The following is a 24,219-nucleotide window of genomic DNA, read 5'->3' on the forward strand; positions in this document are numbered from 1 at the left end:
AGCACTGTGGATCAAAATCAATTTTTTGAACCACCCTAATGCTCATCTCACAAGTAGGTAAAATATGTTGATCATATCATCCTTGAAAATGTGATAAAAATCGTTACGTTTTCAAAAATCCTTAAGTCTTGAATGTCGGAATTCCATTGTTTTTCGAGCTCAAACAATCATTTTGTAAACTCTTGCGCATCTATATATCTATAAATCATAAATCTATAAATCTCTACGAATTTTGTTAATTTACATTTAAATTCAAAAAGTGTAACAAAACATAAGTAAATTGATCAGGGTCACTTCCTTGCTGTTAAAAAATACCAGTGAGTTTAACCATTGCCTATCGGTAATGTTTGCTAGCCAAATGTTGAATTCAATAAATTCGGCTCCGTAAGTGTGTGTGTATAACGATCGTCATATGTTGGGTAGTTTAATTATAACGTGTATCGTGTATCGTGGCGCCACATGTGGGGTCGCCAGAATTTCGTGAGAGTGAATCATATTGTTAATATATTATGCATCTCGAGATAAAATAGAATACTGCGGCTTCCTGCTGGTTGCTTCTCAGGTAATCGCAACGGTCACTAAACACAACAGTGTCAATGAAAATCTCACCCACTGTATGCACTTGCCATGATAAACACTCTCCATGTACTCAGTGACTCCGGTTGCCTCTCACTAATACAATCGAACACTGTTGTCATTTCGCGAAAAGCCCGTGGTTTTGTTTTGAGCGGGAAAATTCTGCCTATCTTTTAACACGGCGGCTATCTTGACGTTTACCTTCACAGTCGAGCCTGCGAGTGTAAGACCGGCGCAGCATTCTAGAAAAAGATTAGCGCGACAATAGAACATTTGATAAAAGTGTTGCAGTCAAATGAGCAAACAGCAACATGGTGTGCGACACAGAGAGCGAGTAGGTGCACCGGCATGGTCCCGCCGGATACAGTTCAACGAGCTTTATCAAATTTATTATACATTTCCACAAAAATATGCCTACCACACTTCTGCTACAACATTCGATTTTCCATTTGCATTCGATTAAACATAATCGATTAAGTTTGCAAAAAAAACATCAAGCATCCCTATTTTTTTTATGATGACATTTTGAAGTGTGTGTAAAACGATCGTCATATTTTGGGTAGTTCGATTTACGTGTGTATCGATCCTTTCGGACGCGAGTTGGCGCCACATGTGGTGTCGCCAAAATTTCGTGAGAGTGAATCATATTGTTAATATAGTATATTTGTTGCCATCAAACGAACTGATCGACGATGGCACTGTTACTTCGCGTGCTGTCTCCACTAGCGTGCCTAGCCAAGTACTGAAGTCTAACAGGGTAAACGCTTGCAAAGCTTGCCGATGCTTCGCCCAATCGAGCTTGATAGTTGGTGGCAACCTCTCAACAAGCTCCTGAAGCATGACAACGTTACACAGATGTTTATTTAAACCGCAGGCCATTAGTGTCGCACACATGTTCTGGACTGCAACTCTGAAACAGATCAGAGTTCCAAGTTTCTGCGTCTTCGGTGCGGGCACCTCCCGATTCTTGCATACTAGCGAGTGAACGATCACCTCAGATTGACCAAACAGTGTTCGTAGTGTACTGATTATTCCTTCAAGTCCGGCTGGGAAAAACAATCGACTCCTTACCACCGACTCCGTTGAAGCCAAAGTGAATTCCTCTTGTCGCTGAAACCGCATATTCTGGTGGTGTTTTTGTAGGTGACAATGAAGGGAGCCACTCTTCTGGATTGCCGGTGAAAATAGGATGTTCCTTTGTTGACTTCTGCTTAGCTCATGTGAACCGATTGCTGACGGAAAAACAGAACGAATATTTGGGTCGAATGGATCGTCGTTGACATTCATACCGCTGGCATTTATTCTCGTCGAATCGCTGTTGCCAATTTTTATTGCCCACAATCGTCCATCAAGACGAGTCGTCTGTAGTTCCTGCTTCTTCGCCATGTCTTGAAGTTGTCTTTCGATCCTCTCCATAGTTTTGCTCACATCAGTAGCCACATTGTTGTCCCAGCGCTGTAGAGTTCGCATTTGGTGGAATAACAGCTGGCAGTGCTGTCAATTCATTCCAAATTTGCTGCTCCCTGTTCTGCATTCGACGTTTGAACTGATGCTGTTGATCATTAAGCGCATTCCGTAACTCACGATCCTTCTCCTCTAGCATTCTGTCGTATGCCCGCTGCTGCTCCACGAATATGCGTTTCATTTCCTTTATTCGTTGCTGAGACTGAATGGTTAGTTGCTTCTGGTTGCCTTCCGATGATTTGTTAGCTCCGTCTCTTGCTGGTACCGTCAAATGGGTCTGAGTGAGTCACTTCTCTTTTCTCACTTCCCATTTTCTCTTGTTACCTCCCATTTCTCATTCCTTACTAATCTCTTGTCACTTGTCAAGTGCTCGCCAGAGTAAACGCAACGTGCGATGCGACGCGACTCACGCAAAGGAATAACAATTATTATCAATGAACTATCAAATTGCACTGTCGCGCGGTGGTCGCGTTTAGTCTAGCGTCACCCTACTTTAATTCGTCACTTGACAATTCAGGACCGATTTGGGATTTGGGCATACGTGATCTTGAAAACAAACATTGGAAAGCGGATTCCTGATAAAGCAAGCATTTCCTGAGAAAGCCACGGGATGTCGGTTTTACCGAGTTGTCAAAATATCGTTTCGCTCAAGTTCCGTTTTACCGGAGAGGAATAATACGTAGGACAATCATTATGCATACATTTATATAATGGAGCGAACTATAATATAATTCCTTTTCCTGATTCCTACAGTATCCAACAGAATAAGCATTCCTTTATTAGTTAAGGGAATCAGTTTAGGAAAAAACTCTTGCTTTCTACGGAATCCATGGAACAAGGTTCACTTGTCATTTGCCACTTGCCACTTTTTACTTGTCACCTGCCATTTATCACTTCTCACTTATCGCTTGCCACTTGACACTTGTTACTTTTCACTAATCACTTTTATACTCCTTTCTCATTCGGCCTAAAGATCCAACACACGGTTCGAATAACAAACAAAAATGTCAAAAATATCCTTAATGACCACCCGAAAATTCCCACGGAGAATTCGTATAAACAGTTGAAACGTGTCTAACTGATCAAATATCTAAAACTATGCTAATTTCTGGTCTGCAATTTTCAAACAAATAGGCCAAAACTTGATGGGCTAGAGAACGTATTATACAAATTTGGTGGTACAAAAGAGCTTGGGGCGCGAGATGAACCGGTATATAGCCGAAAATCTCGTAAATAAAGATAATTCTTGAATTCAAGCTTAGGAACACAAAGGTTAATACATCGATCGTCATGGAAAAATCGGATTTCTCTTCAGATATTCTAACGCTTGATTTAGACTTTCCATTCCAGCTAAGTAAAGCCAAGTCCTAGCATTATATGCCACACTGCCACAGTTCTGTTCCGCTACCGTAGCATTCACAAACAGAGTTATATTGCCGGAAGCACTACATTTTTGCAAAGCATTTTCGTTCTATAAATGTTTTCATTACAATGAGGCTAACGGGTGGTCACTAAAAACGGGAATTTCAATACTTCAATACTTTTCTATGAGAACATTAATACTTTCAGAGAAATATTTCCTTATGTAAATGAATCTTTGGAAAATTCAGAAAATTGTTGGCCACACATTTTCACTCCAACAATTTCAGTTGTTTCAAACATGTCGTCAAAACAGGGAGGATGCGCGCCGTATTACCTATACAATTTTTTCAAGCGAACAAAGATCGTGGGAAAAGTACACGGTTAACAATTTTGAACGTAATCAGAACGTAATATCAGATTGAACTGTACTTCTTTGAAGTTTTCTTACAGAGCCATTCATTGCATTCCCGCTATTTAGTAGCCACCCGTTATAAGCACACACAATTTTCTGTAAAGTATTCCTGATAAATCCGTTTTTACTCAGCAAAGCGAACAATCACTCCTCCGTGCACAGTCAGCACCTAAACTGAGCCAAGTTTTGCGCGGGGTTGATCGACAGAAGAGGTCCAACCGCGCGCTCAGTGCTGGTTTCGAGTTGGATCGCGTAGCACACGAAGCAGTCGCCGTTCGTTTGGAAACGTCGATTCCCGGTGGTGGTCATTTTCAGCTGACGACGTGCGTCGCGGTCGCGTTGGATACGAACCCGCAACAACAAAACCGATCGCGGTGCCTATCACACTGGAGGGTGCCTACCGGTGAACACCTGTTCCAATCGGTCCCGTAAGAACAATCCAACCATTCGTCAAGGGGGAGTGCCTGGTGCTACATTAGATGCCCGGTGGTGCCTGTGAAAAATTGAAAATTAGAAATTTTAACTGACCGAATGAAGAGGGTGTTGAATTGAAGGAGCCACTTGACAATCGCTCTGAAGTATCTGTGGTTTGTGTGATTGAAGTTGGGATTTAAGTCAATTCAGTGTATTTATGCCTACCGATGTGAGACTTAGTGGAAATTAAGAGGTCACTGTTTTTTTTTGTTTTCGGATTTTTGTTTCCAAGAGGAGAGATTTCAACGCCCCCGTTCTAATCACACATGCGCCAATTCCATGGCGTGCGCTCGCGCGTGCTGGTGCTTCAATGAGTGATGACGAAGAGGATTTTTTCGCCTTGGAGTTGATGGGCGTCGTGAAACAAAAACACCAGAAAAGATACCATCGGCGGCAGTAGAAGTCAAGCCAAAAAAACACCGACTCACCGTCTTTTGGAAGCGGATTTGGTGGTGATTATGCGACTGACGGTGCGTTGCTGGTCGTACCCCCTATAGGCTGGCAGTGAAGACCACAGTGAAGTGTTATTGTTGATGATGATGATGATTATTTTCATTGGTGCTGCGCGTGAATGACTTGGATTTGTGCTTGGCCAAGCTGCTAGTTATCGTATATCCCGGGTTCGTACGGAGGAAGTAGCGAAGGTAGAAGGTGTTTATGATGTTTTATTGTTGTTATTAAGATCTGGCAGTTCTACACAGTAGTGGTATCTCTACTATGCGCGCATAGGGACTCACAGGTAAGATTGCAAGATTTGTTAAACGTTTGCCTTTTTCTTACACTTTTTCATTATTGTTTAGATTTGATTTGAATACTTTGAATACTCACTTTTAAAAAATATAGAATATTGAAGCCTGATCATTAACACGATAGGGGCAACCCAAATATGACGTCTACTATTTTTTTAGATTGTTCAATCCCACTTCCTTTGTCAAGCTTTTTTTTGTCGACAAACTGTCGCAAAATCGTAAAACCTCTTATCCCCTCGATCTTCACTACTCAGACGTTATTTTTAAATGTCCACATACCATACTAGCTCATAAGTACATTCTACTCAACTACAACACGACATCAATGAAATACTATTTTCACATCTCATTGACACCACTATAATCCGAAGGCAAGAAATAAGTTTGAAACACTTTTCTTGAAAAATACGGGTAAAAAGTAATAACAAACAAATTTCCATAAAAACCAGCCCATCTCTAGTTAATTGCGTGAGCTGATGGACTTTTGTAGTTATATAGCTACCGCTTCTGTTGTTTAAACTCAAATCAGCCCTTTCCAACGGCTCACCCAACTGGTGGTTGTTAGATTTTCTAACAATTCTGTAGAAAAACCTGTATAAGAACTAGGCATATGCGAAAATGATAGATTCTTATACAAATATTGTATGAGACCTTACATTTTTGCAAGCTTTTCTTACAATATTCGTTTGTGAGCTAACACATTTTGTATAAGAATCTACCAATTTTGCTTATGCTCAGTTTTTATACAGGTTTTGGTATGTTTTTATACAGAATTGAATTTTCTAAATTTTTTTTTTTATTTTTACACCATTCTCCCGTCAATTTTTTGATTTTTTTGCTTGGGATAATTTAGTTGGAACGGAATTGCAACCATGCGTTTTTCATGCCATTTTTATGAGGTTTTGATTTACGCGGAACTTATCAAACGCGTTTATGAATTAATCCCAGATATTAACAAAGCTACATAGACGGCTAAATGTATAAATTTTGCTTTAATACTTTTTGTAAAAACGATTGATTAAGTTTTGATTTAAAATCTCAAAAGTTGTTGAAATCTCTTTAGCGACATGTAACGTCATCTGTAGTTTTTTTTTCGGAATGGCAAAGATATGATATATTATGTTTATGTCTGCAAAAAAACAAAATGATCCTCTGATTTTATTTCATTTATTTAGTTTACATCTAGACAGATAACACTGAATCAACAATTTGACGCCACAATACATGGTTCGAGGCCGCATCTCTCCATCCTCGAATGCGCCCCACGCTCGCCAAGTCGTTTTGCACCTGGTCTGCCCACCTTGCTCGCTGTGCTCCACGTCGTCTCGTACCTGCCGGATCGGAAACGAACACCATCTTTGCAGGGCTGCTGTCCGGCATTCTTGCAACATGCCATGCTCATTGTACCCTTCCGGCTTTAGCTACTTTCTGGATGCTGGGTTCGCCGTAGAGCTAGGCGAGCTCGTGGTTCATTCTTCGCCGCCACACACCGTCTTCTTGCACGTTGTCTGTCTTCACTCTTCGTCGAACCAATCATTCCGTCGACTTCGTCCCACATACCCGACGTTGTTCTCCGCTGCGTCGTTAATGGCTGCTTTAACTGTATTCCAGCAGTCCTCAAGAGGGGCCACATCGAGCTCACCCTTTTCCGGCAACGCTGCCTCGAGATGCTGCGCGTATGCAGTGGCGACATCAGGTTGCTTCAGTCGCTCTAGGTACGTACCGCGGCGGTCGTTGTTGATGACGGATAGTTTTGGGCGCAGTTTAACCATCACCAGATAGTGGTCAGAGTCGATGTTAGCGCCACGATACATCCTAACGTCGATAATATCAGAGAAGTGCCGTCCATCAATCAGAACGTGGTCGATTTGTGATTCTGTCTGCAGTGGTGATCTCCAGGTGGTATCTACGGAAGGCTGTGTTGGAAGAAAGTGCTGCGAGAGGCCATATTCTTGGAGGCGGCGAAATTAATTAGTCGTAGGCCATCTTCGTTCGTCAGCCGGTGAGCGCTGAACTTCCCAATAGTCGGTCTAAACTTCTTATCTTGGCCAACCTGAGCGTTCAAATCTCCTATGACGATTTTGATGTCGTGAATTGGGCAGCTGTCGTACTCACGTTTCAGCTGCGCGTAGAATGCGTCCTTATCATCATCAGTGCTTCCGGAGTGTGGTCCATGGACGTTGATTATGCTGAAGTTGTCATTTGGCTGATATTGTCGTTTAGCTGTTAGGTTATAAGGCCGAAAATGTCGTTACGCCGAAATGGATGTTTGACAAAAACGGTCATTTGGTCGGAAATGTTGATTACTGAATATGATCAAAAATATCCACCCATCCAGCCAAATAACATTTTTGACCAAATGTCCTTTCTGCCGAACGACCATTACGGCCAAACAACTTTTCGGTCAAACGACTTTTTCGGCCAAATGGCCAGTCGGCTGAACGATGTCTATTTCAGCTTAATAAAATTGTTGGCCGGATGGGATTTGGCTTAATAGTTTGTTCTGCAAAATTACATATTCGGCCAAACACCTTTCGGCCTTGTGTCATTCGACGAAAAGCCATTTTTTCTTATAACTGGTTAGGCCAAAAGTCTTCTAGCCAAATTCCATTAGGCCGAATTAAACGTTTGTCCAGGACGGTATCAGGTCGAAAATGGTTTGACCGAAAATGACATTTGGCGGAAAGCGACAAACAGCCGAAAGCCTCATTCGGCCGAATTGGTAATTTGACCGAAAAAGTTTTTTGCTCTAACAGTTTGTCTTGGCTTAAAATGTAATTTGACCGAAATAGTCGTTTGGCCAAAAAAGTCCTTTGACCGACTAGATCATTTGGCCGAAAATTTAATTTGGTAGAAATGGTCGTTTGGCAGAAAGAGTCCTTTGGCTGAAAATTTCCTTTCGGCAAAACAAATATTTCAGCCGAACAGCATTTTCTGCCAAATGACTAATTCAGCCGAACGACACTTTCGGTCGAATGCTTATTGCGACCAAATGACCCTTTCGGGTAATTGAGCTATTCGGTCCATTGTTTTTTTTTCACCCAAAGGAACTGTTCGGCCAAATGACATTTTCGGCAAAGTAATTTTTGACTAGATGGGCTCAGCCAAATGTAGTATATTAGGCCAAACAACTTTCGGACTTACCAACAAACAATTCAAGCTCTATCTGGAGTAAGGGCGAATGTCGCAAGAGAGGATTCTCTTCACCGACTTCCCCTCTTTTGAATAAAAGTGACAAGCAGGGTGTTTCTTTGTAGTTTATCACCTCAGAAAGCTAGACAACAATGAGAACCTGCATTCTGAGGTTATAAACCGCAAATAAATCTTCTCCCACCAAACATTGGAAGCTGGTATAGCACTTATTCTACCAAATATAGCCTTCTTCAGCCAAAATTAGCTTATACAATTTAATTTGTATGTTAGGGTGCTTGTTACTTTTATTTAAGAGAGGGGAAGTCGACGAAGAGAATTCTCTCTTGCGACATTCGCTCTTTTACCAGACGCTCTACATCTCAATGCTCTTTTTCCTTTTTTAGTATCTTTATTAATAAGACTTTCAGCCTTAGCACAGTGTTTTCTAACCCAGGAATTTGTGATCAAAAATTGGCCTTGAAGAGTTTGAGAAAATTATTTTGAGCTTTTTAGTGAAATGTCTTTACTTGTCATAAAACGAGTTTGTACAATCCCATTTAATTCTACCACCACAATCAAGTGGTGGAATTAAATGGAATTGTACAAACTCGTCTTATGACAAGAGGCTTGAAAAGTTGATTTTAAAGGCTAAGTGACTTCGGAGAAGAGTGAGAAATGATCTGCTCTACCTAATATCGTATTCGGTCAAATGTCCTATTCGGCCAAATGAACCTTTCGGCCAAATGAACCTTTCAGCCAAATGACTCTTTCAACAATTTGACTCTTTCAACAATTTGACTCTTCCGGTCAAATGACCCTTTCGGCCAAATGACCAATTCGGTCAAATGACCTGTTCGGTCGGATGATCCTTTCGGCCAGATGGATTTTCGGCCTAGTGGTATTCGGCCAAATTTGCTTTCGGCCGGGTTTCAGCCAAACGACACTTCCTCATTTTACCCACACACTTGTACATATGTTTGTCTTTACAAAATTTCCTATCGAGGCTACATAGTTTTCAGTAGGCCATGCCGTTGCGTTGCTTTGCGCAAACATTTTGGAAATCTTTTATTAGGAGCCTTCTAAGGTGGGAGTATGCGGACGCTTTTGGTTGATAGCGAAGAGATCGCGGTGGCAGCATTATTGTTTCCACCGTTCGAGCGTCAAAAAGTTTGAACTTTTGTTTTGGTTGTTAACAGTTGCTTAGATCTACGCGAAGCGAACTAACATCTATGTTAGTTCGCTTCGCGTGACGTTTCCAGTACACAGCAATTGCAACGACTCGCACGGTCCCGAAATTCCAAATTTGGATGCTATACGTTGTCTTCCAGTAGTGATAGCTGGGAGTCTACATCGATTATACTTCTAATTCCTTATGGTAATTTTATTTCGCTGTCATGCTAAAATGCTAGAACAGCTCTGAGGGAAGTGTCAGACAAATTCCTAGAAAATAAATATCTGAACTTCTGATGAAAACTGTGGAGGAATAATCGGACTACAGAATATTCAGATAAATTTTCAGAGAACTCATTAAGAAATTCTTGGAGTTTTTTTATTATTTTCTTCATTTGTTAGGCACTCTGTGTTACTTAACCGCTACTGTGCCGATATCTACTGTGGTGTTCTGCTAAACAGAATCCACATAGAATCTATTTTTAGATTTCCATTACCATTATTGTTGTCGTTGCCAGTCCATCTCATCGTTAGTCCATTGTGTCCGTTTGTCCATGTCGTGCATCCAAAGATCGTTGCGTTGTTCGGTTGGCAATCATACGTACCCGTTGGAGGAATGCCTCCGAGAAGAACAAGTTGTCACTCCGTCGTCATCAAGCAGCCGTGACGATAAGGCGAGTCGCCGTGACTGACGAGGGTGTGGTGTAGGGTCTGGCAATCGAACCCATGACCATCCGCTTGTAAGGCGAACGTGTAGCCAAATACGCTACAGGATCCCCTTAAAGTCTTGAAGTAATTTGGGAATGAATTTTCTTGACTTGTTTTTTCACGGGGGCTGCGTACCGTGTAGAAAAAAAATCAGTTCAAAGTTCAAAAGTGCGTGTATTTTTTTTTATAATTTCATACACAATGGAAAAACTTTGCAAAAAATGTTGTATTATTTTGTTAAAAAGGGTCGTGTGTATATTAATAAGCCGAATGCTGAATATAAGAGTCTGGATCGCATTCTTGTTGTGTGATTTGGAAGTAGTAAGGAAGTGTTGTTTTACTTACGTACCTCTGGGAACTCTCGAAATATTATGTGGGTTAGCATTTTCCTGAAGCAGCATTATGGTACGCTGTTGTTCATGGAGGTTTTTATATTATTTCTATTTGCTCAGATTTGTCTGTGAAGCTGAACGTTGATTTTCAAAATAGATTTCGACGCGTTTCACCTTAACTGCTCCATCTATGTAGGTTGGTTATAATCGGTATCATCGTTTAGTCCCAGTATTATGGCTTTTTCATTCAAATTTATATGGTGCGAAAAAGTCAGCTCAGTCGTATTTTTCTCCACTGTTCCAATATTCTCCAATGTTAGACGCTTTTGTTTTCTATCTCATCACTATTATTTTATATCTTTTTTATTTCCTTGCCCCTGCCATTTGACCAACATCATCGTCGTCTATACAGCGTCTGTTTAGCCACAACAGCTTAAAGGTGTTATTTTTCGCATTTCATAGCACTACGAAGCTAAATAGTTTTTTTTTTGCATTTTCCCCTTTTCCTAGGTCGGTCAACATTTAAAATCCCTTTGTATCATAACAGAGCGAACAAACCGAAAGACGTATAATTTCCTCGGTTACGCGGCACATAGAGTTTTGATTTACTGGCTGCCGAGTTTGGGAACAAAAACATGTAACACTTGAACTGGGAGTGCGTCATATCTTCGCTTTTGTGTGGAAGAGATGATTTTCGCATGGAGAACTCCAACGGCAACGGTGCATGGCGGTTACTGGCTGAGCACTATAGAGCCAAAATTAATCTAACGTTATGAAACCAATGTTTCTGAACCGAAGTATGATAAGTGAATCGAACTTCCGACCGTACCGTCCGTGGATGGTGGATGCTTAATTAATCAATTATTTTGAACCTCTTCTTGAACACGAAGCGGTAGCGGCAATAATTCTTAACGGTTTCGTGACTTATTGCAGATAGGATTGCTTCCTTTTACTGCACTACTTTGTTTGCTTTGTGAATAATTATTCAAAACTCCATGGCCGAATCAACGCAATTAGCGCAATTTTGATGTTCAAAAGATTAGCTCGATTCAAACTGTCAAGTTCCTTTTCGCATTTTTGATTAAGGTTATTTGATGATGTTTTCCGTTTATTGAATTTCCTGAAATCAAATTACTGTTACATTTGTTCATTCCATTGATAGCAACACGTGATCAGTCTGAAAATGAGCGAAAGTGGGCAAAATTACTCTTTGGCAAACACACCAAACACCGCCCGCGATCAGTAAGTATGGGGCCAGTGGGAAACAATCGATGTGGAAAAGCACCACAGAGAGAGTTGTAATTTGAAAAAGCAAATGAATGAAAGATTCGACCACCAACCTGGCGAAGAAAATTTAGTGAACTTTCACACTTGTTTGCCCATGCGCATGCTGATACATACGCAAGCGTCCAGCGGTGTAAAGGCACGTGAGTAGATTGATATCGATCATTTTGGTTCGGTCATTTGTTTTTTTTTTTGTGTTTGTTGGTTGAGTTGATACTAATTAGTGCAGTATAATCATAATGTTTAACCTTATGTTCGGATTGCTAATTATACCGGCTGCGTCTAAATTATTGTTGTGTGAAAGTTATCAAAAAAAAACAAACGATTTCTTTTGCTCTTATACAATGTTGTTTGCGGATGTTTTTTAGTGAGTAAACATGTGGAGTAGGTGTTAAATCTTCTGTCAAGTATTGTGTATGTACGAAAGTGTATGTACAGATATATGTAGTGCAAGTGTATCGATGGTACTGTGGCATAACAAGCGCTTTCCGTTCTAGACATAGTTGTGACCTCTAGATAGTTAAAATCTAGAATAGGGTGTTTTGTTTGGATAGAAATGGCCCTACCAGGCCGTTTCTATGTTGCACCACTCCGTGTATGAGCTGTTGTTTGCGTACGCTTTCAGTCTGTGCACGGAGGGCAGGCGCTAGCCCTAGCAGAGCACCTTTGAGCTCGTTCGGAAGGCTCAGGGGTATTGGGCATCAGCCAGCTGTAAACAATTATTGGGGAAACAGCCTCATCTTTTCCCAGATATGAGCCGAGTTAAGAACTTTCCTGTTTCGGGCCTTGAGGATGGCCATATGGATGAGGCCCCTAATATCTCATGGATCCAATAACAAAAGCCACGATCCACCGACTAACATCCTTGACACGGGCATTGGGCATACAAACCCCCTGATATCAGATGATTCCCAGAACGGAGTGTCAAAAGAGGAGGTAGCAATCCAAACAATGATTATGGATGATATGCGTGAAGCGGTTGGCGAGGTGGTGCTTATATCGCCCTCTGTCAATGTACCTCCTGGCGAAGTTTTAGTTATGGATATATACTTCAGAGCCGAAGTTGGCACCGGTACCTGCAGTGAGCGTGTCTAAAAACGTGGTGGCGTACCTTGTAGGGAGCTACCCGGATGAGGCGCAAACGATATCGATGTATGATTGCAATATCTAATGGACCAGCCTTTTTCAACATCGGTGACCCCGCTAATGTGCCAATCCACCGCAACATCACCACCCCACGTACTTTCTTGGCCGCCTGGAACATTGTACCTCAGGTAGACCCAGGCGTGGGTATTGTCACAGTCAATGACTTGCAGAAAAGCTAGTTAAGCACTTCGATTGCCGGCATGTCTATGTCCGTGGGTTTGTGAGAATTAGCATGATTGTCAATGATTAATTAATGTTGAGCGTCTTAGAGAAAAATGTTACAAGGTTTTTAACCTTGAAGTATTTTATTCTTCACTATTTCATTTACTTCCGCTATATCCACTTTGTATCAACAGATACGTATTTGGTTTTCTACTTGAAAACTTCTAAAGAAGTCAACGGTCAGGTAGAGCCGTGTACAGAGCTGTCACCACTGGTAGTGAGAAATGAGAAGTAATAAATGATTAATGAGAAAGGAAACGTGAGTAATAAGGAGTGAGGAATGAGAAATAAGTCTTCTCACTTATCGTTTTTTATTTCTAATTTCTCGCTTCTCATTTTGAACTGAGAAAAGATTGGTAAAAAGTAAGGCATCTCACTTCGCTTTTCTCACTTTTACAGTTAGAAATAAGGAGTGAGAAGTGAGATGTCTCATTTCTCATTTCTCACTCCGCACATTCTCACTACTCACTTCTCACTGATAGTGATACGTCCCACTTCTCACTTCGCACTACTCACTTTTAAAAGTAAGAAGGGAGAAATCGGAAATGAGGGGTGAGAAGTTAGAAAAGAGACATGACTCATGTTTCAATTCTAACTCATCATTTCTCACTTCTCATTTCTTATTTCCCATTTTGCACTTCTCAATTTTTACAGTAAGAGTGCGAAATAATGAGTGAGAAGTGAGACGTCTCACTACCTATTCCTCACTCCTCGTTTCTCATTTCTCACTTTAAAAAGTGAGACGTCTCCCTTCTTACTACTCATTTTTGAGAAGTGTGAAGAAGAACTAAGGAGTCAGATGTAAGAAGTTAAATGATTCATTTCTCACTCATTATTTCTTACGTCTTATTTCTCACATCTCATGGCACCCCTTGAGAAGTAAGAAATGAGAAATGAGAAGTGAGAAGTCTCTTTCCTTACTTCTCACTCCTCTTAACTCACTTCCCCCTACTCACTGTGTAAATAGCTAAGTAAGAAGAGAGAAGCCTCTCTCCCGCGTCTCATTTCTCACTTCTTACTTTTCACAAAACGCCAAAAGATGTTTTCGGCCAAAAGACCTATTCAAGCAAACTACTTTTCCGGCCAAATGACCTACTCGGAAGAACGACATTTTCGATCAAATGGCCCATCCCACTAAATGACCATTTCGGTCAAATGGCATTTTCGGTGAGATGACCTATTCGACCAAATGACCAGATCGACCAAATGTCCTATATGGCAAAATGACCTATCCGGCTGTATGACCCTTTTGCCCAAATAACTTTCGGCCAAACGGCCCTTCCTTGTTTATTAATTTCATATATTTTAGTTCTTGCGTTTTTATTTGCCATAATAATTATCAGGCAGGGTCTACAGTAGCCTTGCGAGCAAAGGCGTAGGATTGCCGATTCTCGGTCCGGTCTAGAATGTTTTTGGGTTGGAAACATTCTCGACTCCCTAGGAATAGTGGATCCTTTGTACTTGCCAAACAAGATACATAATCATGTAATGGCGGGCATATAAAAGCTTTCAATTAATAACTGAGGAAATAGAATAGAATAGAAAGTTGCAGGCCCAAGTTTCAATGTAGAAATGTCAATGTCGCGAAACAACGGCATCAATTTGTTGCCAACTTACACACTACTCAGCTCACTGCTTAAAAGAAATCACAAAAATAAGAAATAAATCATAAATGCTTTGTTTTTGATGGGATGAATATCGGAGCCTCCACTGACTAGCCAGTTGTTTAGCCATTTTTTTAATGTGAGTAGGGCAGATTGGAAAAGGAAAAAGTGTGAGAGTGGTAGAGAAAAAGGAGTGACCCCAAGCCGTGGATCTTATGTGAAGAGGGGGTTCTTGAGGTTTTAGTACACTGGCAGCTCAGTCACTGGGAATTGTGCCATTGATGAGATGGATGAGATCAGGGAAGATTCGCTCCCCACCGCGAGTTGGACTTACACCCGGTATGGGGTGTCTGGAAAGCTGTTGATGAATTAAAACTTTCTAAATTTGCCGAGACAGTCTTCCATATTTCAGAAATCAGATGAGTGTTGCAAGGCCAGTAAAGTCTTCGTGCGCCCGTTACCTGTAATAAGATTTGGTTTAACGTTGCCTGGAACTCCGCATACTTTTACGTTGATATTTGTCTCACAGCACTCGATGATGAAATAATAAGGTACCAGTTCCTCTGGTGTGGATAGGAGGAGTCTGGAAACGATTCGCACATGCTGGTTTAAGGTCGGTGTCAAGAAATCCTTCATATTCCGATTGGTCGAGGCAGGTGAGTTCTAGCTTATACAGTAGTCTTCTATTAATAAGCGCCTGCCAAATCCAGAATCTTGCTTTTCTGTAGCCTGTTATTTGTACGGGAACAATCTCCTGGTGGGGAATAGGCTGCTCATCTAACCTTATTCTGGGCCATAACAATTGATGCATGCTGTGTCATATGTGAACGCATTTACTGGCCATGATGGAAGATTCTACAAAAGATGCTCAGCGATGGACTGCTTTGACAGTCGCTTGTGAGCACTGGCAGAGTCTAGGTTAAGTGTTAAGTGTCTAGTGTTAAGTCAATACAGTTACAGTTACTTACTATCCACTGCCTAATGCCTTTCCGAGAAAAGTCGACTTTTGCTTCTTTGAAAAATGTCAAAGGCATCTACTAATCTCGGAAATTTGTATTTAGATACAATTATTCAAAGTTTTTTCCCTGTAGTTTTTTTTTCCACATAGCTATTTTTTTTTCATAACTTTTAAAAACAAGAACAACAATAGTGCATTAATGATTAGATGCAGTTTTTCGACAAAAATTCTAGTTTTATAAAATGTGGGAAAATACTTATCCGTCAGAATTTTGGTATCAATCTTCCTATGAAATTAGCAGCAAAAAAATCCATTCCTATTTATAAAGGAAAACGAAACCCAAACGTGTGCATAAGTGATCCTAAAATTATGTCATTTAAAAACAAGAATTTTCTAACTATGAAGTGTTATTTGAACACCTGCTTTAGAAAGATGTTGATAAATCTACGGCCTTCCATAAGGATCATGTTTTGGAATTGCCAGTATGAATAGTAAAAAATATAGAGATACAAATAAGCAAGAAACGATTGAACCATACACGACCTTTTACTTAAGGCATTATCCAAATCCAAACATCAGTACGTTGAAAAATTACATAAGTTATCAAATCTTTCGAACCACCATGTATGCGATCGTTTGATGTGATATGCTCGGAAATATGCCTTTATAAAATATTTTTGATAAATGATTAATATAATAAATAAGAAAACTGCTGTCTCTATGAATCTACTTTTAATTTTAAATTCGAGATTTAGAGATATAATAAAAGAGACATTAAACCGTCTAAGACGAATTAAGTACTGTCCATTTAATTCCACCAGTTAATTTTCGTTATCTTTGCAGATACGTATTTCGACCACAACTGTGTGGTCGTCTTCAGTGTCTTGTACTTGACTCGAAGTCGACTCAAGTCGAGTCAAGTACAAGACACTGAAGACGACCACACAGTTGTGGTCGAAATACGTATCTGCAAAGATAACGAAAATTAACTGGTGGAATTAAATGGACAGTACTTCATTCGTCTTAGACGGTTGAATACATTCCACTAAAAGAGCTTAATATATTTTTCTGAATAGAGACATTTTTTTTTCTTTGCTGTTATGTTGCTTATTTAAGGCTGTGAGCCATTCCACTGATTCGTTTAACTTTTCATTAAATTTTGACACTTCGATGGTTATTTTCCCATCGTGGTTAAAATTTTACTTTTTATTTGAGTTTTGACAGATTGATAGTTATTCGGAACGAAATGGATTTGGCGCCAATTTCCTCGCAGACAAAGTTTAACTATTGAACTGTCAAATCTAACCATGCTCCGGAGCAGGGTTATTTTTAACCACGGCGAAATAACCATCGAACTATCAAATTTTAACTAAAAGTTAAACGAATCGGTGGAATGGTTCACAGCCTAAGAACAAAAATGCATTCATGTTACTATAAATGATAAAACCTAAAAGTTGGTTTAACCGAGGGCGCGAGGTTTTTAGCTAGCTAAAATGATAGGTTTCACCAAAAATTCCATTCCGCACATTAATCTCTGCTAATATGACATAAAAATATCACTTTGCATATAAACATTTACCATTTGTTATTTAAGATTCATGCCTTCAACTTTCTGATTAATGACATTCAATTTAAGTGACATTGTGACCAGATTTGTTTTATTTTCGTTTTAAATACATAACAAAATTTCATGACAACAAATAAGATGTTGACAAGTAGAAGTCAGTAAATAGTTACAAAGTGGCAATCAAGTCCAGAATGATTCAGTTACTGTAACATGGAAATGTTACGGATGGATTACAGTGCAACTTAATGTGAGACCGTATAGTTAGTTACATAGTAGCTCAATTGTTTGCGCTTTTTTGGTTGCACTAGTGTTACAAATACAGTTACAGTTATTAAAATTTCACATATAATTTTATTGAATATCGATCACCGTAATTCAATTGTGACAATCTGTGCTACTTGGGTCATGGCTTGCTGCTCGATGATTGACACGCTGATGTGTGAATCTATTGTAACACGCTGAAGGCATTTTACTCAAACTCCACATTTCCCTTCTTCTCTCATTAAAAACGCAAAAAAAACTTCTAGTATAGGATGCAATGCTTGTTTTTATCCTGGGGTATTTAAAAGAGACGAAAGTGAACATCGGTTGCAATAGAGCAACCGATTAACTTCATTGAAAATTGCACGCCATAATAAACTAGACTCATCATTATGGTTTAAATACCAGAACAATGATGTAGAGTTTGGGTTCCCAAACTGTAGGCCGCAAAAGATAAAACGTGATCCATACTTTCGTTGGATGATTGGAGATCACCAAATTTACGAAGCCTTCTTTTGTTTGTCAAATACAATGACAATTTCTTCCAAAAAACATTCCAAATCTTACCGAAATGCAATCCAATACTAAGCGGTGTTGAACTTCATTACTAATAAGATTCAAGAACAACCTAATAAAGATAAGAAAATCTATGCTAATCCTAATTCTATCCAAATCAAATCCAATCCAAATCCAATCCAAATCCAATCCAAATCCAATCCAAATCCAATCCAAATCCAATCCAAATCCAATCCAAATCCAATCCAAATCCAATCCAAATCCAATCCAAATCCAAATTCAATCCAAATCCAATCCAAATCCAATCCAAATCCAATCCAAATCCAATCCAAATCCAATCCAAATCCAATCCAAATCCAATCCAAATCCAATCCAAATCCAATCCAAATCCAATCCAAATCCAAACCTAATCCAAATCAAATCCAATCCAATCCAAATCCAACACAAAGCCAATCCAAATCCAATTCAAATCCATTCCAAATCCGTACATTTAATCCAACTTTTAGTTTCGCGTATAGTACACCATCAACCATTTGCCATCAACTAGTATTGCTAGCCAATAACTCCAAACTAATCTTACGCATAATAAATTCGAACTTCCGAATAGCTTTGTAAAATCCGGCAACCTTATTAATTTTTCAAATTCCAAGATATCTGCTCCTACAGATAATCCCGCTATGGCTACTAAGTCAGTACATTCCAAGATACATTTCTAGATAATATAATTGGCTTTCCGAACAGTTTCGAACAGTACAGCATTGAATATTTCTCCGTTTCTCTCAGATTCCGTTATATAATAGCTCTACTGGTAGTCTCTTGTACGTTGCCAAGTGGCTTCATGTAATCCAAATTTGTTTTAATCAAAATCAATGCTCGCAGGACTTTGAAATTTTCTAGATCGTAAACTATTTTCCATTGGTCTTCCATTCGCACCTTGTAGTTTTACAAACTACTATACATTTTTTTTGCCACCTTTCAGACACGCCTTATAGCTTTGTAAACCACAAACCATTTCCACCGATCTTCCAGACGCGCATTGTAATTTTGCAAACCACAAACCAATTTCTTACGGTTTTCCAGGCGAGGCTTTAATGTTCTTCAAACCACAAACCATTTTTCCAGCGGTCTTTCAGACGGGCCACCACAAATTTCCGACGGTCTTCGAGACGCGTCTTGTGATTTAGCAAACCACAAACCATTTTCCGACTACCTTCGAGACGCGTCTTGTGATTTAGCAAACCACAAACCATTTTCCGACTATCTTCGAGACGCGTCTTGTGATTTAGCAAACCACAAACCATTTTCCGACGGTCTTCGAGACGCGTCTTGAGATTTAGCAAACCACAAACCATTTTCTGACGGTCTTCGAGACGCGTCTTGTGATTTAGCCAACCACAAACCATTTTCCGACGGTCTTCGAGACGCGTCTTTAGCAAACCACAAACCATTTTCGGACGGTCTTCGAGACGCGTCTTGTGATATAGCAAACCACAAACCATTTTCCGACGGTCTTCAAGACGCGTCTTGTGATTTAGCAAACCACAATCCATTTTCTGACGATCTTCGAGACGCGTCTTGTGGTTTAGCAAACCACAAACCATTTTCCGACGGCCTTCGAGACGCGTCTTGTGGTTTAGCAAACCACAAACCATTTTCCGACGGTCTTCGAGACGCGCCTTGTGATTTTGCAAACTGAAATATATCACTCGTCACAATTTAACCACTTGAAATCAACTCACCTCATGAAATCAGCGAAAGGATCCAAAAAATAGACTGTCAGAATCGCCAAAATGTGTGTCCCAAAATAGCCGAAACGAAGTTATGACGGCGACTCTCCGTGGATGCGTGTACACGCCGCGGAGGTCTGAGTGGAAGAGGCAAAATCATGGCTTGCTGCTCGCCGATTGACACGCTGATGTGTGATTCTATTGTAAAACGCTGAAGGCATTTTACTCAAATCCCACACCAACCAAGAGCACTTCCGAGATTCCCCTAACCAACTGCCTCAGTGTCGGCACACTATCGTTAATTTATCGCGGAACAAAGAATCGCACTCGAATTAAAGAAAACGTCTGATGGGACTTTGGTTACAGCTTCAGCCACGTCTGGCCACGATCAGCGCCTTTGGGTGTCACCGAGGGTTTATCGACAGATGGCTGTCAATTCGGCTGCACATCCTAGGCTACCGATTAGTTGACGGATCGGACTTCGGCCAACAACGATGCCGGAATCTCTCTCTAGGAGGGCACAAGGCTTTTCGGGAAACTGGGGTACAAGCACAGCGTTGAAAATAACGGGAAACAGCAGGGTCCACAACTTTGCTTTATTCCAACTAAAGCTGTATCAAGTCATAATAGAAATTTCTTGTCGCCTTCACGATTGCGTATCGGGGCAAGTTGAAACACTGCGCTTCATACAGACATAAGCTAATTTTTCCGTATTAAAATCACAATATATGTTGGAAGTGTATTTTCCTATACATTTTGGCTGAAATCCCCATACAAGCTTCAAATCAAATGCGCCAGCTTATGCAACAAGCGATCGAGCTAAAATTTTGAGAGATTGATTTTCTCCCCAAAAGACACAATCCTGGCGGTTGCCCCGTGGACAACTTTTTCTTTCCTGGGCCAGTCATTTAAACTCATTTAAAAGCCGCACAGGACATTGTGCAAACTGTTGCAACGAGAAATATTTGTTTTGCCACCACCAATTGGTTTCAAAGCGTTGACCTGTGTTAGCGAAAAATTATACGATTTCAAAATCACGGGATCTGCAAAAAGACTTGAATACTGTTGCACTTTATTATTTCAATTATACGGGTTAATCAAGTTTAGTTTAGCTATACATTTTTTAACAATCTTCTCATCAGGCTTCTGCTTAGAAACTATTTATTTCATACATTTCCACGACCCTAAAACAGTGGAAGATTGAAATCGTGCCTAACTGATCGTGATAGCCGTCATTAGCGAAGTTAATCGCCAATGAACTTTTTCACAGGTTGGCCGAGCAACATTCGAATCCTTTGCCAGTCCCACCGGTTTCAACAATCGACACTCCGCTAACCTCCATTCCAACATATGGCACTGATGACAGCCTATTCATACATAAAGACGCAGAAACCATGCACAGTCAGCCACACCAACAGCATCAAATTAAAATCATTATGTCAAATAAAATCACCGAGCGCACCATGACGGCACCGGCAGTGGTGGGAGTCCAACTACTTGTAGGAACTTTCAAGATAAATTTTCATTAATCTCCAAACTAGACAGTTTGCCTTAGGCCTACACCATTTTTTTCTGAGCAGATGGAGTGTTGCAAGCAAACACTATTTGAAACAATTGTGCTCAGCTTTTCCACTCAAGTGTCTCCCAATGTTTATATGTGCCTAATTCGGAACACCACGTTCACCGTGCAAATTGGGAATCACTGCTCTAAATAGTTAGACCGATTGCGGTTAGACGACGAGCCCTTCTCTGGTTCGTCATCCAACTATTATTCCAGCAAACCAGCGAAACCAACGCAACAAAGAACGTGACGATCTATCTCGCGCGCTTTAACTTGTAGCTTGTATTTGGTGCATCCAGCCGGCCCCAAACAACCAACCTTCGAGCAGGGCTTGGCAGGCGAATAACAACCTGATGCCAGGGACTGGAACTATGAGATAACTTCTCCGCACCGCAGCAGCAGCAGCATAGAGCGGACCGGCCGCCAGCCTCGCTCGGTTAAATACCACCGATATTTCATTGAGCGAAAAATAAAAACGAAACCTTCGCAGCATTTCTTTCGACGTTGTTGATAGGAGTCTCACTTTTTATTTGCGCAATTCCATGGACGATTGGACTGGACTGGACCATACACCAGCAGCAGCCAGCGCCAGCGCAGCGGCGGCCAATCGCAGTCGGTAGGGACCCGCGGTGAACTGGTTGCCCTCGTTTCGGTTCCTTCACCCAGGCGACTCCGCGTGCCGTACTCAGACCCAGCAGCTCCAGCAGCTTAGCCATTCATTTGTTTTATTTCAGTTTTCGGTTTCATTTGTGTGTTTTACTTTTCATCCGTTGTTGTACGTATCGATATGTACGATTGGTCTTGCTCGGACAGAATTAACCAGATTATCATGTTCATTCATCGGTTGCACTAGCCTGGGAAATCCGACCATATTGACTGTCTGACTGACGGGCTGTAAATACGCGGATTAATAACCGCGGCAAGATGATCGGTTTCAGATTCGGTAGCCAATATAATAGTAATTCCGAGAAAATCAATTACTTCGTCCGGCCGAAAAGGCATCGACCAGTGTTGATGTTTTTCACTTTCAATTTCACTCAATGTGGCAACAAACAGCGGGACTAGAGATGCTGGAAAACGTTGAAAGGTGTAGAAATTAACTTCAAGATTGATTTCCGATTACAGTGATACGATGGAAGCCGTGAGAAGTGATTTCCTTTGAATTATTATCGATGGTTAATATGGGGGCCTTTATTAAATTTCACAATCCGATTAATGGATTGTATGTTGGGTTTAGATTGGGCAAGTCTATTGTGTAAGGTATTAGCTAGATTTTAACGGATATTTAGCTTTGTATTATATTCATTTAACGGTACAAAACGGTACACATTTACGTTTAGTTGAATCATTCAATCAAGAATAAACCAGACTTTAATTGTTCAGTGTTTTTGAAGGCAATCATTTTTTTCTTCGATGTTTTCTAAATATGGTTAAGTTTCGTTTTTTTATATGAATGGGAGTACTAAGATATTTCTCTTTTCCTTTTTTTTACAGGTAAACTGCATCATCTGCGATAATCAGGATGTTCAAGGTTATTACCAAGAAACATTTTTAGTTTAAAAACGTTCTTGAAGACCATTATTTACTCTACAAGAGTGCCATAAAATCATTATAAAACCAAAATGTTACTGGGGTCTAAAGGTCTGGAGATTGTTTTGTTCGAAATTTCATGCAAAATATATTTTTACTGTTACTGTTTTAGTTACTGTTTAGTTACTAATTTAGTTACTGTTTTTCGCTAATCAAAATATTTCCACTATTGTCCACTATTGTTATATAAAAGGAAAATTGAAATGGAAATGGAATGGAGAAGGAATGGAATAGGATTGGAATCGGAATGGAATCGGAACGGAATGTGAATAGAAATGGAACGGAATCAAAATGGAAATGCTATGGAATCGGAATGGAATAGGAATGGGATCGGAATGAAAAAGGAATGTAATCGGAATGGAATTGGATTGAAATCGGATTGATATCAGAATAGGATCGGAATGAAATCGGAACGAAAATGGAATGGGAATGCTATGGAATCGGAAAGGAATCGGAATGAAACCTGAATAGAATCGGAATGGGATCGGAATGGAAATGGAATGCAATCGGAATGACATCGGAATGGAATCAGAATGAAACAGGAATGAAATCGGAAAGGAATTGGAATGGAACCGGTATGGAATCTGGATGAAAGAGGAATGGAAACGAATTAGAGTCGGAATGGAATCGGAATTGAATTGGATTGGAATCGGAATGGAAATGCTATGAAATCGGAATGGAAATGGAATCGGAATGAAATCGAAATGGAATCGAAATGGAATCAGAATGGAATTGGAATGGAATCGGAATGAAATCGGAATGGAATAGGAATAGAATCGGAAAAGAATCGGATTTGAATAGAATGAATCGGAATCAAATCGGAATGAAAACGGAATGGAATCGTGATGGAATCAGAATGGAATCGGAATGGAATTGGAATACAAATGGAATGGAATAAGATTGAAATCGGAATGGAATCGGAATCTGAATGGATATGCTATGGAATCGGAATGGAATCGTAATCGAATCGAAATGGAATTTGATTGAAATCGGAATGGAATCGGAAAAAAATCGGAATTGAATTGGAATAGAATTGGAATGGAAACGCAATAGAATCGGAATGGAATCGGAATGGAATCAGAATGGAATCGGAGTGGAATTGGAATGGAAATGAAATGGAATCGGGATTGAATCTTAATGGAAATGCAATGGAATCGGTATGGAAATGGAATATAATTGGATTGGAATCGGAATGTGATCGGAATGGAACCGGAATGGAACCAGAATAGAATCGGAATGGAATTGGGTTGCAATCGGAATGGAATCTGAATGGAAATGCTCTAAAATCAGAATGGAATCTGAATGTAAATGCTATGGAATTGGAATGGAAATGGGATGAAATAGGATTGAAATCGTAATGGAAATTAAATGGAATGGGAATGACTTACGAATGGAATCGAAACG

The 24,219-nt window shown here is 40.2% G+C and overlaps 1 protein-coding gene across 1 annotated transcript in view; it reads left to right on the forward strand.

Annotated features, from left to right (window-relative positions):
* Positions 1–4,005: 4,005 nt before the first annotated feature.
* LOC134227307 (ras association domain-containing protein 10) overlaps positions 4,006–24,219 on the forward strand; it is a 122,099-nt gene continuing 101,885 nt past the window's right edge. The window contains exon 1 of the mRNA XM_062708689.1: positions 4,006–5,027. The gene's annotated coding sequence lies outside the window, so the exon portion shown is untranslated. The remainder of the gene's footprint in view (positions 5,028–24,219) is intronic.

The sequence above is a fragment of the Armigeres subalbatus genome, chromosome 3 (assembly GCF_024139115.2).
Source record: "Armigeres subalbatus isolate Guangzhou_Male chromosome 3, GZ_Asu_2, whole genome shotgun sequence".
NCBI lineage: Eukaryota > Metazoa > Arthropoda > Insecta > Diptera > Culicidae > Armigeres > Armigeres subalbatus.